This window comes from Ictidomys tridecemlineatus, chromosome 1 (genome assembly GCF_052094955.1).
Source record: "Ictidomys tridecemlineatus isolate mIctTri1 chromosome 1, mIctTri1.hap1, whole genome shotgun sequence".
NCBI classification, from domain to species: Eukaryota; Metazoa; Chordata; class Mammalia; order Rodentia; family Sciuridae; genus Ictidomys; species Ictidomys tridecemlineatus.
The window spans coordinates 70966157-70983354 of NC_135477.1; the positions used below are offsets into that span (position 1 = coordinate 70966157).

At 37.1% G+C, this 17198-nt stretch overlaps 1 pseudogene; it reads right to left on the reverse strand.

The window, feature by feature from the left end:
- Positions 1-11490: 11490 nt before the first annotated feature.
- LOC101959774 (mannose-binding protein C-like) lies at positions 11491-15319 on the reverse strand (annotated as a pseudogene).
- Positions 15320-17198: the final 1879 nt, after the last annotated feature.

Sequence of the window (17198 nt, forward strand, 5' to 3'; positions counted from 1 at the left end):
CATGCAGGGGATCAGCCTTTTATTGGGGAACAAGAGATTCAGGGGAGAATTCCATCCAATGAAGGTTGAGGGGGGACTGCACTTCAAGGTCAGGGTCAGTGATTAGGTCCCCGGGGTCAGTGGTCAGGCACACCCCCACACGGATGGGCTCTCTCATCAGGAAAGGGCCGGGAAAAACTTCGACTTTTGCCAAAGTGCCTCAGACCCTTAACGGGAGCCACCCAATCACGTGTTAGAATGGCTTCCCACAAGTTTAAGTAAGTCCCATTTGGTGATTCTTGCTATTAACTCTTGTGTTATGGGTGTCCTATTAAGGAATTTGGAGCCCGACCCCACGCTCCCATTCATGTTAAAAATGTTGGAGAAATAAGAATAGAAGGAACTTATCTCAACATTATAAAGGCTACATATGACAAACCCAATGCCAACATCATACCGAATGGAGAAAACCTGAAATCATTTCCTCTAAAATCACGTATAAGACATATTTATTTTTAGTTTTAGGTAGACACAACATCTTTATCTGAGGATCAAATCCAATGCCTCACGTGATCTGGACAAGCATTCTAGCACTTGAGCCTTATTTAACATAGTTCTTGAAACTCTAGCCAGACCAATTAGGCATGAGAAGGAAGTTAAAGGTACACAAATATGAGAACAAGAAGTCAAATGATCTCTGTTTTTTTTTTGATGACATAACCTTTTAACCAGAAAAGCCAAAAACCCCAAGCATAAGACTTACAGAGATGGTAAAAGAATTCAGTAAAATAGCAGGTTACAAGGTTAACATACATAAATCAATAGATTTCCTATATTGCAAAAGTGATTGAAATCAGGAAAAGTATCCCATTCATAATAACCTCAAAAAGCAAAACTTGGGAATTAATCTAACCAAGAAAGTAAAAGATCTCTACAATAAAAATTATAGAATATTGAAGAAAGAAATTGAAGATCCTAGAAGGTGAAAAGACCTCCCATGTTCTTGGATTAATACTAATATTGTGAAAATGGCCATACCACTGAAAGTACTATATAGATGTGATACAGACACCATCAAAATACCAATGGTATTCTTCACAGAAGTAGGAAAAAAACAGTTTTAAAATTCATTTGGAAGAATAAGAGAACCAAAATAGACAAAGCAGTTCTATAGATGACATGATTTCATTCTTCTGTATGGCTGAATAATAAATTCCATTGTGTACATATGCCATATTTTCTTTATCCATGAATATACTGGTGGATACCTAGGCTAATTGCATAACTTGGTTGAGGTAAATAGTGCCACAATATAGAAATGGAGTTATCTCATTGTTTGTTGACATCATATCTTCCAGGTATATACCCAGGAGTAGCATAGCTCTATCATATGATAGCTCTATTTTTGTTTGAGAGGCCATCATACTATTTTTTATAGCAACTGTGCTGTTTACATCACTACAAACAGTGTATAATGGTTCCTCTTCCTTCATATCCTCAGCAGCCTTTGGTTTTTTGTTTTCCAGTAATACCTATTCTGACTGGAGTGAAGTGAAATCTCAATATAATTTGCATTTCCTGATGGCTAAAGATGTTGAATATTTTAAAAATATATTTATTGATCATTTATACTTCTTTTGAGAAATTTCTATTTAGGTCATTTGCCCATTTTTTTAGAGAGAGAGAGAGAGAGAGAGAGAGAGAGAGAGAGAGAGAGAGAGAATTTTTTAATATTTATTTTTTAGTTTTTGGTCGACACAACATCTTTTATTTTATTTTTATGTGGTGCTGAGGATTGAACCCAGGCTGCAAGCATGCCAGGCGAGTGCGCTACCACTTGAGCCACATCCCCAGCCCACATCATTTGCCCATTTATTGATTCAAATATTTTTCTCTTGATGTTAATTTTATTGAGTTCTTCATAAGTGTTGCATGTTTATCCTCCATTAGATGAATATCTAGCGAAGATTTTATCACATTCTGTAGATTTTTTCCTTTGCTTTGGAGAGGCTTTTTAATTTTTCACTTCTTTCTTTTTTTAATTTAACTATTCAGGAAATTGTTAACTTTATCTATATCTTGCATATTTGCCTTGTATATTATTTTATTACTTTCAGTTACAGGTCCTGCATTAAAATCTTTCATCTAGTTTGAGATAATTTCTGTACAGAGTGAGAGATCTGAATCCATTTTAATTTTTAAAATGCAGATATTTGGTTTTCCCAGAAGCATTTGAAGAGGCTCTTTTTTTCCATCAAAAAGTATTTTTGGTACTTTTGTTGAGAATCAGATGGCTGTAGGTGCGTTTACTTCTGGGTTTGCTATTTTAATCCATTGGTCTACATGTCTGTTTTCATGCCATTACCACCCTGTTTTGGTTACTATGGTTTTGTGGAATGTTTTAATTCAGGTATTATAGTGTCTCCAGCACTTATTCAGTATTATTTTTATTTGGGGAATGATTTACTTCCATATAAACTTTAGAATTGTTTTTTCTAGTTCTGTGAAGAATGGTATTTTGATAGAGACTGCATCAAATCTATCTGCTAATTACTTTTAGTAATATGGCCATTTTAATAATATTAATGCCAAAAGTAGATATAAAGCTATGTAGCCAGCCATGTATATATGTAATTTTATGTCATCTATAATATTGCTACTTCATAGGACAGTACACATCAGGCAGAAAGAGAATGTAGAAAAAGAAAAAATAGTGGCCACCCTTGACGTATCTTGATATGATGTCCATTTGAAACTTTATGGCTGTTTACACAGCTTTAAGTTGACGGGCATAATTAGTAGCCTGTAGTTAGATTCCAAGCTGGTAAATTAAAGTACAGGAATTGGAAGTGGAGTCAGTATATACCAGAAGACCAAAACCCTTGAACTTGAATGAATCATCTGCTGGGTACCATGTTCCCAATGCACATTCTGATTCAACAGGTTCTTGATTCTAAATTTCTAGCACATTTTAAGTTGTTTCCAATGTTGGGGGAGGTATCAGACCATAAACTGAATGACAATGGAATGGACTTCCCCTTAGGAAAATCTCAGTGAGGAACCATTTGATCCTAGTTCAGGAAATAACCAGATCAAAGCAAAGCATAAATCTTGCTTTTATTCTGAGTATGTCTCTTAACATAGATGAAACATACACACACACACACACACACACACACACACAAACACACACACACACACACACACACATACACACACACACAGAAAAGAAAAAAGACAAAAAAATTACCATTCTAAGATTATATTGCTCAATTGGGTAAAAATTCTTTTTGGGAATAGTCCAGAAAAAGAATGCAGAATGCAAAGAATAAAGACTGCAAAAAGCACCGTTGCTTTTTTTAAGGCAGAAGGATAGGGAAAATTAAGAAGAAAAGAAAGATGTTAGCTAGGGAATTTTGGAGGTAAATATGAGGAAGCTCTGAGAGAATGCACTTCAGCTGTTTTTATTATGTTTGCAAAACAATCACAAGTAAGACTATTACTCATTAAGAGATATATGAAGAAAGGGATATTGGGATAGTTGTGCTATTCTTCAGCTATTCATTTCTCCTTAGAACATTAATGTCAAAACATCTTAGACTTACCTACAAAATTGTCATAATATAAGCTCTGCTTAACTACCTTTATTTTTTTTCTTAGTTGCACTTTCCTCGGGCATTATTCCTCACAGTATCTTTAGACAAATACAGACCCCATTTAATAGTTTTCTTCCTCTCTTGCTACTGCCTTTTATGTTCTTCTCCTTTGTTTCCCTCTGGCTGGTAATTCCATTTTTAAGTCTCAGCTAAGGCATTATTTCTAGAAAGATCATTCCTGACACCATGTGCTCTTATCAGGAGCCTCCCCCCCCAAATTATAATAATTATGAGATCAAATAAATACACTTTACACAATGGTGACCATTTTAGTAAACTTTTACATTGCTGTGGCCAAAAGACCTGATAAGAACAATGTAGAGGAGAAAAATTTATTTGGGGTTGACATTTTCAGAGGCCTCTATCAATGGTTGGCTGACTCCATAGCTCTGGTCCCAAAGGCAGACAGAAGATCTTGAAGGAAGAGCATGACAGCCCAGGATACCACAATCAGGAAGCAGAGATAAGCTCTGCTCACCAGAGACAAAATATAAATCCCAAAAGCATGGGCCTCAGTGACTTATCTTCTCAAGCCATACCTTATCTATATATAGTTACTGTCCAGTGGGCTATCTATTTGACTGCTTCTGCTCAATTCCTTCAGCTTCCCTCAGCCTTGTTAGTGGCATCTCTTAATCTCAGTGTATCCATGAGTGGTTAAATCCTTTGAATAAATTACACCTTTCATAATCTAATCATTTCATTTCTAAAAATTCTTACATTGTCTCACACATGAGCTTTGGGGGAATACCTCATATCCAAACTATAACATTAAAACCCTAGCTCCCCCAAATTTATGTTAATCTTACAATAAAAAAAATACTTAGTCCAGTCCAGTGCAGTGGCTCATGCCCGTAATCCCAGCGGCTCAGGAGGCTGAGGCACGAGGATTTCGAGTTCAAAGTCTACCTCAACAAGTTGGCAAGGCACTTAGCAAGATCTTATCTCTAAATAAAATATTTTACAAGGTCTGGGAATGTGGGTCAGGGTTTAAAGGCCACTGGGTTCAATCCCTGGTACTAAAAAAAAAAAAAAAAAAAAAGTTTATTTTCAGGAGTTCCTATAGTTAGCATTAGTCAAGAGTTCCAGCATTATCCAAAAGTCTGAGACCAAAGTCTCCTGAGATTCATGGCAAACACTCAGCAGTAGCCCCTGTAACAATCACATCAAGTGTGTGTGTGTGTGTGTGTGTGTGTGTGTGTGTATAGTGTGTGTATATATACACATATATGCATATATATAGCTTGTCTTATACACACACTATATATAGAGCTTGTTTTATAACCCCTCACAGACATTATATATATATATATATATATATATATATATATATATAGAGAGAGAGAGAGAGAGAGAGAGAGAGAGAGAGAGAGAGAGAGAGATTGATTCACTCCACAAAGGAGAAATAAAGGCACAGAAAGAAGGGATGTGTCCAAAGGCAAACCAAAATCTAGCTGAGCATATAAATCTTGTAGGTCAACATGTAGCTTCTGAGGTACAAAACATCATAATATTCTATCCAAAGCTCCATCCCTATGATCTTGCTGATTGCAATGTGGGCTGTTTGACTGTTTCTGCTCAATTCCTGCAGCTTCCCTCCACCTTGTTAGTGGCATCTCTTATCTCAGGAGTCTCCACTGAACCCTTGGCATCTTTCTTACTTCCTCACATATTACCCCCTCAGGGGCATTCTGCAGGGACTCTGACACTGCTGCACTTTTCCTAGCCTGCCAGACTTTCCCTTAAAATCTCAGTGGGAGCCTTCATGACCCCCTAACTCCAGTATCCTACATTCTTGTAGAACCAGGACCACATGGTTTATGCTTAGGTCTGCCACAATCTTGAGCAGTAGCCAAGCATCATGATACCATGGCTGTAGCAACCTCTGAGTACCTGGGCAGCTGAGCATGGTGAAGCAACTTCCTAGGCCCCTATGCACAAACAGGTGCCTCCATGGTCTCTTCTCAAAGGAATTTTTACTTGTGAATCCTTGAGCCTGAGATGGGAGTGGCCTTGTCAATTTATGAGATGCCCTCCAGGCAACATTATTATTATTTCTGCGCAACTTACTTAGCATTTCTTTATTGACTCTAATGTTTTTAACAACCACAACTTACTTATTCCCAATTTTACTTGCATTTTTGCAAGTTTTTCAAATCTTTCTTTTTTTTTTTGTGCTCTCCTTTCTGCTCCTGATTAGCACAATAAACTTGACTAAAAGCTGCCAGTAATACTGTTGCTACCACTTGAATGCTGTGATGCCTTAAAATTTCTTTCACCAGATTAATTAGTCCATCACCTTTAAATTCCACCTCACAGAAAGTCTCCAGATACAGGCAAAATGTAGAAAGCTTTTTGTCCGAAACATAACAAAAATGGCCTCTAATCCAATTTCTAATAGAATTCTCCTCTGAAATCTCATAAGCCCAGTATGACCAATGTGTCCTTGATTATTTGACTCAAGACCATCTGCCAGGTTGGTCCATGCTAAAGCTTCTGTTTACTCTTTGCATTTTGTAAATATCTTACATAGAGATACTTCAGGACTCTGTAAACATCTAATTGCTCCTCCAAATTTCACACACTCAATTGAGCATTTCATTGAAGATTCTTGTTTATAAGATAGAAAAGGATAGGCAGTGGAGAGTAGGGAAGGGTCAGTAAAGGTCAACGAGAGGGCAAGCATCAGAACAGCCATTTTCACATGACCTGACATGTTATAAAACAGTTTCTGTTTCTTAAAGGGCATACGTTTTCATTTCACATCCACTAGGGATAATTGAAAAACCAATCAGGAGAAGCTTTTCATCTCCTAATGTGTATTTAAAAGAAGGAATGCTATAATACTTATACAGCCCTCTTTCCCCTTCTCAGGTGTGTTATGCAGAGAGTTCTGACTCTTTTACTCTCCCTTTTAATAAAATTCCTGCTTGCTTGCTTTTCTTGGCATTCTGAATCAAGCATTTATTCTTTGTAGATGGGCACTGTTGCTCATGTGAAAGTTCTTATAAAGATAAAGGATGAGAGCACATTTATTTTGGCTGTAAAAATGCTTTGAGCATACTACTTTGTTCTTGTCCTTTACAAAAAGACAGAATGTAAATATTTGTGTGTAATAAATTAACAGTTTTGCTTCTAAAAGATTTTTTATGGAAAAGTTCTAAAATAGTTTTATTTATTTATTTGTTTTTAAATCATGAAAATAGAATATACTCCATATAAGATCATTGATGCTATTAATTTTTTCATACCCCAGCTTTTCCAGAAACAGGAAACTTAATTCTCTATGTATTACCTATAATATGAAAGGAATTGTAGATAATTTCTGGTATAATAATTTGCAATTATTTCCTCTAATTTCAATTCTAAAATAAGCTCATATGTTCTTTAGATATCTTGGATACCAGTTTCATCTCTGATATATAAAGAGTTTGAAGTCTTTAACCCCATCCTTAGAGCAACAGTAGAAAAGTTGAACACATTGAAAATCAACAAGTTTTCTTAAACTGGTTACAGGATTGAAGTGACAATCTCTAGTGGGTTCCAGAAAAGTTGAAGTGTGTAGACACATGTGGATTCAGGGAAATACCCTGCCATCAGCTGACCTGGCATAGAAGCCATGCAACAAACATATACACCATCATTTGATGGGTGATGCTGATGAATTGGCGGAGGCTGAAAGCAAACTAGTTTGAGAATAAGGAAGTCCTGGGAGCCACAATCTCAGGAATGTACCCATATATTTGAGGATTTTGCCTTCTGGAACCCCACCAGGTTATCATGTTAAAAAGGCTAAGAAGAAAAAAACTTGTGTCTTTGGCAGAAGGAGAAAATCTAAACAGTTTCTTCTCTGTGACCAAGACCTAACCACCAGTGGAAAAAAGCATTCATCCAGGGCTGGGGATGTGGCTCAAGTGGTAGCGCACGCCTCTGGCATGCGTGCGGCCCGGGTTTGATCCTCAGCACCACATACAAACAAAGATGTTATGTTCACGGAAAACTAGAAAATAAATATTGAAAAATTCTCTCTCTCTCTCTCTCTCTCTCTCTTAAAAAAAAAAAAAGCATTCATCCAAACCTCCTCTTACATGGTGAGCAGGGCAGTCACCCAATTTCACATTTAGATGGTCTTCCAGTCTCAAGACAGTTGGAAAGGAAGGTAAGAAACAATTGAGTGTCACAGCTGACATTCAAAGACCCATCAACAGACTTGAGAGTCTCTCTTAGAGTTCACCCACTCCTTTCCTCCCCAAAAGCAGGGCTTCAGTAGAGTAACAATGGGTTTACCATCAAAAGAAGGGAAACTTCAGACCCAATTTAAGAAGAAGTTCTTAGGAATACCAAGGTGGACCTGAGGAGACCTAAGACAACCGGGGATAGGAAAACAAGGACTAAAGGAATTGGCAGCTATAGCTACAGCAAGCAGATTGACACAAACCCTCATACTGAAGGCCTAGGAGCCTCAGTTTTTCTTACCCATATAATAGTGTCCAGTTTTAAACAACAACAAAAAAAGTATCAGTCATGTTGAAAAGCAGGGAAAAAACACAGTCTGAAGGGACAAACCAAGAATCAGAATAAAGCTCAGATATGACATAAATATTGGACTTGCTAAAGAGAGAATATAACAACTGTATTTAGTATGTTAAGTATTCTAATAGAAAAGTAGATCCTATATAAGAAAAGATGGATGATGTCCACAGAAAAAATGAAAATTCTAAAGAATCAAAAGAAAATGTCAAATCAAAAATACTGTAACAGAAATAAGTAATGTCTTTGATAATCTTGTCAACAGACTGAACACAGTCAAGAAAGAAACCAAGATATACCAGCAGAGATTTCCTGGTCCAAAATACAAAAAGAAAAAAAATGAAAAAACAGAACAGGAAATTCAAAAACTGTTTCAATTTTAGAATGTGTAATCTGTGTTTAATACTATACCAGATGAAGAAAAAAGAATGAAAAAGAAGCAATATCTGAAGAAATAATGATCAGTAAATTTCCAAAACAAATGATAGACATCAAACCATAGAGCTAAGAACCCCAGAATACTAAGAAGGATAAGTTCCAAAATATGTACCTGAACATATCAGAGTCAAACTCTAGGAAACCAAAGACAGAAAGTCCTGAAAGATGAAATGGGAAAAACATTTCCCTGATGCATAGGAAGAAAATGATAAGAATTATGTTGTCTTCTATCAGAAACCAAAAGAGTGAAGCAAAATACATAAATTTAAAAGATAGAAAACTACCAACGTAGACTTCTATATCCAGTGAAATTACTCTGCAAAAGTCTAGCAAATGTGAAGATTTTAAAAAACAAATAAAAACTCTCAGAATTTGTTGCTAGAATACTTTCCCTGTAAGAAATGTTACCAGAAGTTATTCAAGGAGGTGTAAAATATTATATGTCAGAAATCAAAATCTATATTGAAAAAAACAAAAACATCAGAGAAGTAATAAATAAAAACAAAATATTATTCATAATTGATCAATAGATAATGTTACTATAAAATAATAATAGTCACAATGTATTTATTGGGTGATTATAGCACTTTAGTAGAATTTTAAAAATAAACACCTTGAGATTACTAAATATAATAGGATCATATACAAAATCACTTATATTTCTATGTGCAACAGTAGAAAATAATTATGAAGAATACATTATTTTTAAAAACCTTTCATCCACCAAAACAAAATATGTGAAATCACTAAGCTAAAATCTTTAAAATATACCAAGAAAATTGTAGGATATCCTAGTTAAATGAAGAAATACACTATGATCATTGGAAATTCAGTAGTAAATTGTCAAATCTGCCTAAGTAAATTGGTAGGATTAATGCAGATCTAATGAAAACATCATCATGTTTTTGTAGAAGTTGAGGAGCTACTCAAAAATTATCTTAAATTTTTTTAGCTAACAGAAGAAAAAGGCTGGGAAGCTTCCACAGCCACATGCCAGTTCCTACTACATTTGCACAGTAATTAAGATAGTGTGGTGTTTGGCAAAATAATCAACACACAGACTGGAAGAATAGAATAGGATAATAGAATAGAAAGTCCAGAAACAGACCCACACATAGTTAGCTGATGTGCAAAAATGAACTACTCTCATTAAGGGAGGGAACATGGTTTTCAAGCAAATTAGCGCTGTATCAAGTAGGTACAAACTAAAGACATGCAGAAGGTTTAGCAATATAGCTTTCAAAGAAAACATATAGAAGAATATCTTCATGATTTGAGAACAAGCAATGATTTCTTAAATTAAGCACAAAAAGCACAACTTTGAAAGAAAATATGAGTAAATGAGATTTTCTTAAATTTAAGAAATTATTTTCATCAAAAGTCAACAATGGAAGTAAGAAAAATACTGGAAAAATATCTGTGGTATACATAAACAAAAAATATATTTTGAATGTAAAAGTAAACGATATTTTTATGAATTTAAAAAATATTCTCTAAAGAAACACACAATTGAATCTAATAGATATCTCACAAGAGAAGATGTCCAAACATCTGATTAGCATATGAAAATTTTTCTACTGGGAAAAGAGATTCAAGCCAGAGGGAGGTAAAAGGTAAAACTTTGCATTCACAAGAATGGCTGAAATCACAAGAACTGAAAGTGCCACCTCTTCACAAGTATGTGGGGTACCTAGGATCGAGACAGTTTGCTGATGGGAGTGTAAGTTTGTATGGACACTTTGGAAAACTACAGTGTCTACTGAAACTATATGAGTACTTGCCCTGTGACCTGCTGACTCTGCCATGAGTAGAAAGCCAAGAGAAATTTGTAAGCCATGCATACTAAAACACACACAGAAATGCTCATGAGGATTTTTTCTTATTGGCCAAAATTTATAAGCCAAGTATCCATTAATAATAAAAGAGGTAAACTGAGGTACATAAATATAATGCAATTCTGCATAGAAATGAAAGCAAACTTTTGCTACATGTAACAGTGGAAAAGTCCCACAGCTAGTGAATAAAGAACAAGATATAAAACAGAACATACAGGATGGTTGCCTGTGTATCATAACAAATAAAATTCATGTACGATGGTAGGGTTAGGATAGTATTTAACTTTGGAATACCAACTAGGAGGAGTTGTAAAGGGGCTTCTAGGGCACTAAAATTGTCCCATAGCTTAACCTAGAAGATGGCTACATATATATATATATGTGTGTGTGTGTGTGTGTGTATGCACTCATTAATCTGCTCAGTTGAGATTTATGTTCTTTACCTAGTTAGTATCTCATTTAAAGGGAACTAGAATTCAGAAATAGAGCTACATATAAGTCGTCTTGATATTTGAGACTGGCTGAGAAGCCATGGAAGAGAATACTATGGAGATTTGTTACCCTGGAAACCCTCCACCCAGAGAGAAAAGAGAGCACAACAGAGCACACAATGCATTTGTAGTAAGTGGAAAAGTGAACTCATCTTATTTTTGTACCTGAACAAGTAAGTACTACACAAAAATATCATAACTTAATTACATGAGATAATCATTGAAAGATAAAAAAATGTAGCACCTTGCTCAAAGTGAACGTTTAAAATATATTATTAATATTACCATGCAACTCCTAAAACTATCACCGTTATGTTGTTGTTAGTGTTCATTATTAGTGTTTTGGACTGAAACAGAATTCTGTGTTGCTCCATTATCAGCCTCTTCTCATTTCTCCCCTCCCCATCCCATCATTCAATCCCTTCTCCTCATTTTCTGCAATGCTCCAAAAAAGGAGCAACTCCTGACAAGGTGTGGGAAATTGATGTCTTCATCTTCAGAGCAGACTGTAGGTCTTCGGGGTGCAGTAAAGACACATGGGGAGCTGAGGGGCACGTGGTCTCAGGCAGGGAACTCGCAGACTGCCAAAAAAGAGGAGGAGCAGGTGGCATCATTCCAGATGCCATCCAACAGCACCTGCACACAGTGTTCCCCTGAGCCAGCGTTGTTGGGCTCACCCTTGTTCCAGTTTCTGTAGGTCACTCTCCTTCCTGCCATATCTACAAACTGGCCTTCATTCTCCTTATCTGTCTTTGACCAAACTCTGGATCACCTGATTCTCTTCAGTGTTCAAGGGGGTGGCCATGGAGGCTTGGAATTGGGCACACAGAGCCTTAGCGTTGTCAAAATTTCTTGTTTCGCCACTGTTCCAGAAGAACTTTTTTCCAACTTTTTTGGTGACAGACAACAATAGCACTAAAATGGGAAAAAGTAGATTAAACTAGCTTGTTTTAAACTCCTGCCCGCTGTATGTTTAGGAGTAAAGGTTTCCACAGTAGACTTGTCAGATAAAATAAATTTAATTCAAACTAAACTAGTATATTCTGTTTTTGTTAATTCTCACAACCTTGAAAGGAAGGGACACCCTGGCACACTGGATCAGAAGTCTAGAACACATATAACTTGGAATTCTGAATTCTACCACACCATTAACTGGAGACTAAACAGAAACGTCTCAGCATATATGGCCCTAGTCAGAAAGAACAAGTTTGGTCCCATTGCCAAGTCTAGAAACCAGCATAACTAAGGGGCATAGATACCATTTCCAGTGAGGAAAGATCAGAGTCCAGGATTAGAGTCTCCTAAGTTCAACTGACTTCAGTTGATAAACCAATTTTACCACTTACAAGTTCTATTGAGCATTTGAGCGAGAAATTTAAATTCCTTTTGCCTTCATGTCTACTTGAGGGGGCTTGTGAGGACTTCATGATACCAGAATAAAAGAAATGTCTACCCAGGTACTAGAAAATTATATATATTAGATAAATATTTACTGACTTTCACCAGTCCCTCACTTTAAGGTGCTTAAAGAACAAGAGAGAAAACTTACACGTTTTGATGCTTTCCAATTCTGCTTTGAGAGCTGCTCTTTCAGAAGCAGCTCTGCTAGTGTCACATGCTAGAAAATAAAAACAGAACAAAGGGGCATTGTTGAGAAGGAGTCCCAGAACTGTACACATAAGGGGTGGGTACCTTTTTAAAAATAGTTTCTTTTACATTGATGTATGAACATTGAAGGAAGATGAAAAGTATTAAGAAGCAAAAAGAAGAAAAATACCTCCATTTCCACACAGTCCGAAACACCAGTCTCCATCTGATGACTGTTCTAAAGACACCTTTATACACCCATGCACACATGCACTCCCTGGTTACCTCACATGACAGAAATCTGCAGCCAAAGCTCTTCACTACATTTTTCCCCCAATAAATTGCTAAAACAAACCTCAAAGGCAAAAAAAAACCTTTAAAGGAATTTTTATTATTTGAGTAAGGAGATTCTGAGGCAAGTTGTGTTTCATTGATGACAAAAATAGTAGCTTCTATCATAAAAAATAATAAAGGCTATTTTGACGCTCTTTGAAACTAGGTCACATTTGTGACTTATTAGGACCAATACAGTGTGGCAGAAATGGTAATGTATGTGTTGTGAGCATCAGGAGGCCTTGAAAATTCTATTCTTTCTACAACTTGGAATCTTAAAATTTCTGCTATTTGAACAAGTCCTGGCTGGCTTGTCAGATAAGAGGTCCGTGGCTCAATTAATCTCATCAATCCAGCTAACACCTACATATGAATAAAACCATGGACCATCCATCAGTTGACCATAGACTGAGATCAGCTAAAACCAGAATTTCTGTGGCTGACCCACAAAATTGTATTTAAATAACTGGTTGTGTTTTGAACCCACTAAGGTTTGGTTTGATTTCTTATGAAGAGATAACTGCCATGACATGGATATACTTTCATGGGACAAAAGACATATTAAGTCCACACTCAGTTGTCCTACTTTCTCTCTCTGGGCCCAGGGTATACTTGGTGAGAAAGCAGCCCTGAGAGATTAGTAAATCTGGGCTTAGGCATTGGTGGCAATGCCTCAAGGCTCCAAGTAACCTAGAGTGGGCTGAGGGGGCCTTGGGACAAGAAGCAGAGTCAGGCCTCTTCCCTTAAAGTGTCAGTAAAAGGACACCTCCCACCTGATATTTTGGGTTCCAGAACTCTGAGCACCTTTAATTCAATCTTCTCTAGATGGATCTTACCTGGAGATGTTCCAGGGTCTCCCTTTTTACCCACTTCCCCTTTTGATCCAGGGGGATCTGGGGGGCCTGCAGGTCCTAACTTTCCAGGTGGGCCTTGCAAGCCTCTGAGCCCTTGACCTGTTGGAAGATAAAGAAAACATGACTCATTATCTGTGTTTTTGCTTTCTTTTACCAAGAACTTGTTGTGGAATCCTTTCCCAGAGAAAGGAGACATTGACTCAGGGCCAACCTCTGAACCCCTTATTCCAATGACTCAGAGAAGAAATAATCCTCCTGTGTTCCAAGGGGGAGCCTACCCTGAAAGATGCTTTCCTGGACAGGCAAGACAACATATGTCACAAAATGATGGGTGGAAGTCTGAAATGGCAGAGGACAGGAGATGCATCTCTGATTTGAGTTATATTATATAGTAAAGAAAAACTTAATCTGCCTAGATAGGAAATTCCTCCTGTTTCCCCAGCCAGTTATATCTGGAAGGTAAACAGTCACAATGGGTACCTGGTCCTCCCTTTTCTCCCTTGGCTCCATCATGTCCATCTTTGCCTGGGAAATCATTCATGCCTGGAGGAATACAGGCCATCACAGGGCAGGTCTTTTGGACTTCCTCATTGGTTACAGTATCTGATGTCAACAGACTCAGAAGAAGGAGAAAGAATGGTAGTTGCCACACATGCCCTTTGTCCTGAAACTTAGGCACAGGCAAAGAATTAGTGGGTGACCCTTTTCTGGCCTCTAGATTGAGTATGTAGAAAAGGAAACCTTCCTTGAAACATTGTTGATTAGTATTTTAACAAAAGTCAGCACAGTGACATGCAGCAGGGTCCTTTGAGGACACCACTAGAACCCAGACTTCTGGTGTTGCTGCTGCTAGAAGACAGGGAATATGCTTTCTGTGGCTGTGAGAGCAAAACCACTACCTATCTCCACTCACTCCTGCCTGTTGGCTTAAGAGGTGGGAAGGCAGGAGAACCAGGTATCTGAAGAAGCTCCCTCTCTCCACCCACCTCCCTTTGTGCCATCTGCAACCCAAACCCCAGTTTCATATCTGTGCAGATGATTTCCCTCCAGAGCCACTTAACTCTCATTTATTCAGTTCCAGGCACTAAGTTGCAGACAGTAATACAAAGAGGAAGAGTTAGGTCCCAGTCTCAGATCAACTCATCTACTAGTCACTAACCTACCCCAGAAATAACTTTTGATTATGCTTTTGATTGGTGTTTTGTCTCCCACAACAAAATATCCCACTAGAAACTTCTCAATACCTTTGCCCAAGCACAGTGTTAGATCCCTCTCTACTTAACATCATGTTTCCCTGTATTTTCTGAGTCAGAACCTTTGGCAATTATACAAACTGCCTCTTTCTCCTTTTTCAAAATCTCTGTCTTCCAAAGCTTTTTTCCAGTTGTTCCTTGCTGGGAATGCTTAGCTACCCAATCCCATGGAAGTAATGCTCCATGGCTCTCTTTGAAAACAGAGGCAGTCTCCTTTGCAATAGATAATTAAGGAAACTTGATGGTGTGGTTTTCCCCAATATGATTTCTGTCTGCTTGTGCCTCTGCCCATTACCTGTTGAAAGCCTCCTCCAGGTCTCTAGAGTCAAGTTGAACCCCTAGACTCTTGATCAAGGAATGCATATCAACATAAAGACTTACTATGAGGCTTCTGCACAGCAGGATTTCAGCAACAACAACAACAACAAAAAACTGGCCCTTCAGCTTGGGACTGGCAGATGCCTCAGAAAAAGAAAGGAGGCTGGGCTTAGCAACAAACCTTGTGAAAAGGGATGGGCTGGACCTGGCCTTTAACCTCAGATTAATAAACAACTCTTTCTAGGAGACATTAGACTCACCTAAAGAGCATTCCCTGGGGACTCCAACACAACACTAGGTGGCTCTCTGCTTTAATAAAGCACAATCCTTCCTTTGTCAACTCTTTTGCCAGTTCTCACTGAAGAGTTACCACGAGCACAGTTGACAGGTTAGCCATGTCAAGGTCCTTGTCTCTAATAGAGAAAAATACAGATACCCATGAATGTAAACTCATTCTCTTGCACACCAGCTGTACACACAAGTATGCACATATGCACATACATTATCTGTGAAGGCATGGCAGACCTCTTGCTGTCATTGGACAAAGGTTTCTGCCTCAGGCTCCACACTTGACATCTCCCTGCCTGTAAAAGCCCTCCCTTCAGTGCATGGCAGGCTGGCTCTTTCCATTCTCTTAAAATGCGTGTATCTCAGAGATTCCTGTCTAATCTTACATAAACTAGTCCTACCCAGCCTCTCTGTCCTCTTAGCTTGTATTATTTTCTTTCATATTTACATGTAGATATACTTACATTTCATTCACACTTATACTGTGTCATATAATAGTCATTTATTTTTCTGTTTTTATGTCAAACTTTAACATTTTGTCCATTATTAAATGTACAACTCAGTGGCAGCAAGAACATGCAGACTGTTGAGCAACCATAACTATTTTCTATCTTCAGAAAATCTCATCATCACAAACTGAAACTCTTTTCCCATTTGAATAGTAACTGTCCATTTCCAACCCCATCCAACTGCTGGTAACCACTTCCTACCCTCTGTCTACATGAATTTAAATTTTCTAGGCATCTCATATACTTGAAACCATGCAACGAGTTTCATTTTGTTCCTGACTTATTTCTTTAGCAGAATATCTTTGTTTCATCCATGTTGCAGCATGTATTATAATTTCATTCATTTTTGAAGCTCAATAGCATTTCACCATAGGTTTATTTCACATTTTGGAAAGTTCAGTTTCAATGACTAAAAATTCTCAAACTAACTAAATTATTTTCAACATGTAAATGGATAAAATGTGGTACATAATATGATTGAAAGCACAGGGAAAAAAGGAACAGACTATTGACTCATGTAATAACTAGGATTAATCTCAAGAATATTATGTTGAGCAAAACAAATTTAATCTCAAATGTTTACAAGGTATATGATTATTCATATAAAACATTCTTGAAAGACATATCTATAGTCATAGAGAACAAACAAGTTCTTGATAGGAATAGAAGCATAGTATAACTATAAAGATTTCTAGTGGGAAGTTTTATTGGGGGTGATGAAACTATTCTGTATCTTGGTAGTTACAAAAGCTTACGTTTACAAAAAAGAATTTTCAGAGAGCTGAACCTGAAGAAAAAGAAAAGTATCTAGATAAATAACCGCTAAATCCAAACAGCATCTGTATCTTACTGTTGTATTAATCAATTTCCTGGTTTGAATACTTGTACTATGGTATGTTAGATCCTGACATTCATTAGTGAACGATGATGATTGAAAGGCACATGGTAATTTTCTTTATGATTCTTTGAACTGCTAAGTTAGACTAAAATGATTTCAAAAGAAAAAAAGTTTTTCAAAAGGAGTCTTAGAAATCTGTGAGTGTTGCAAAGACCATCCAAGCTTCCCTTAGAACTTTGTCCAAGTTTCACAATGTGAATAGCCTGTGCAATGGTTTGAAGGTGAGAAA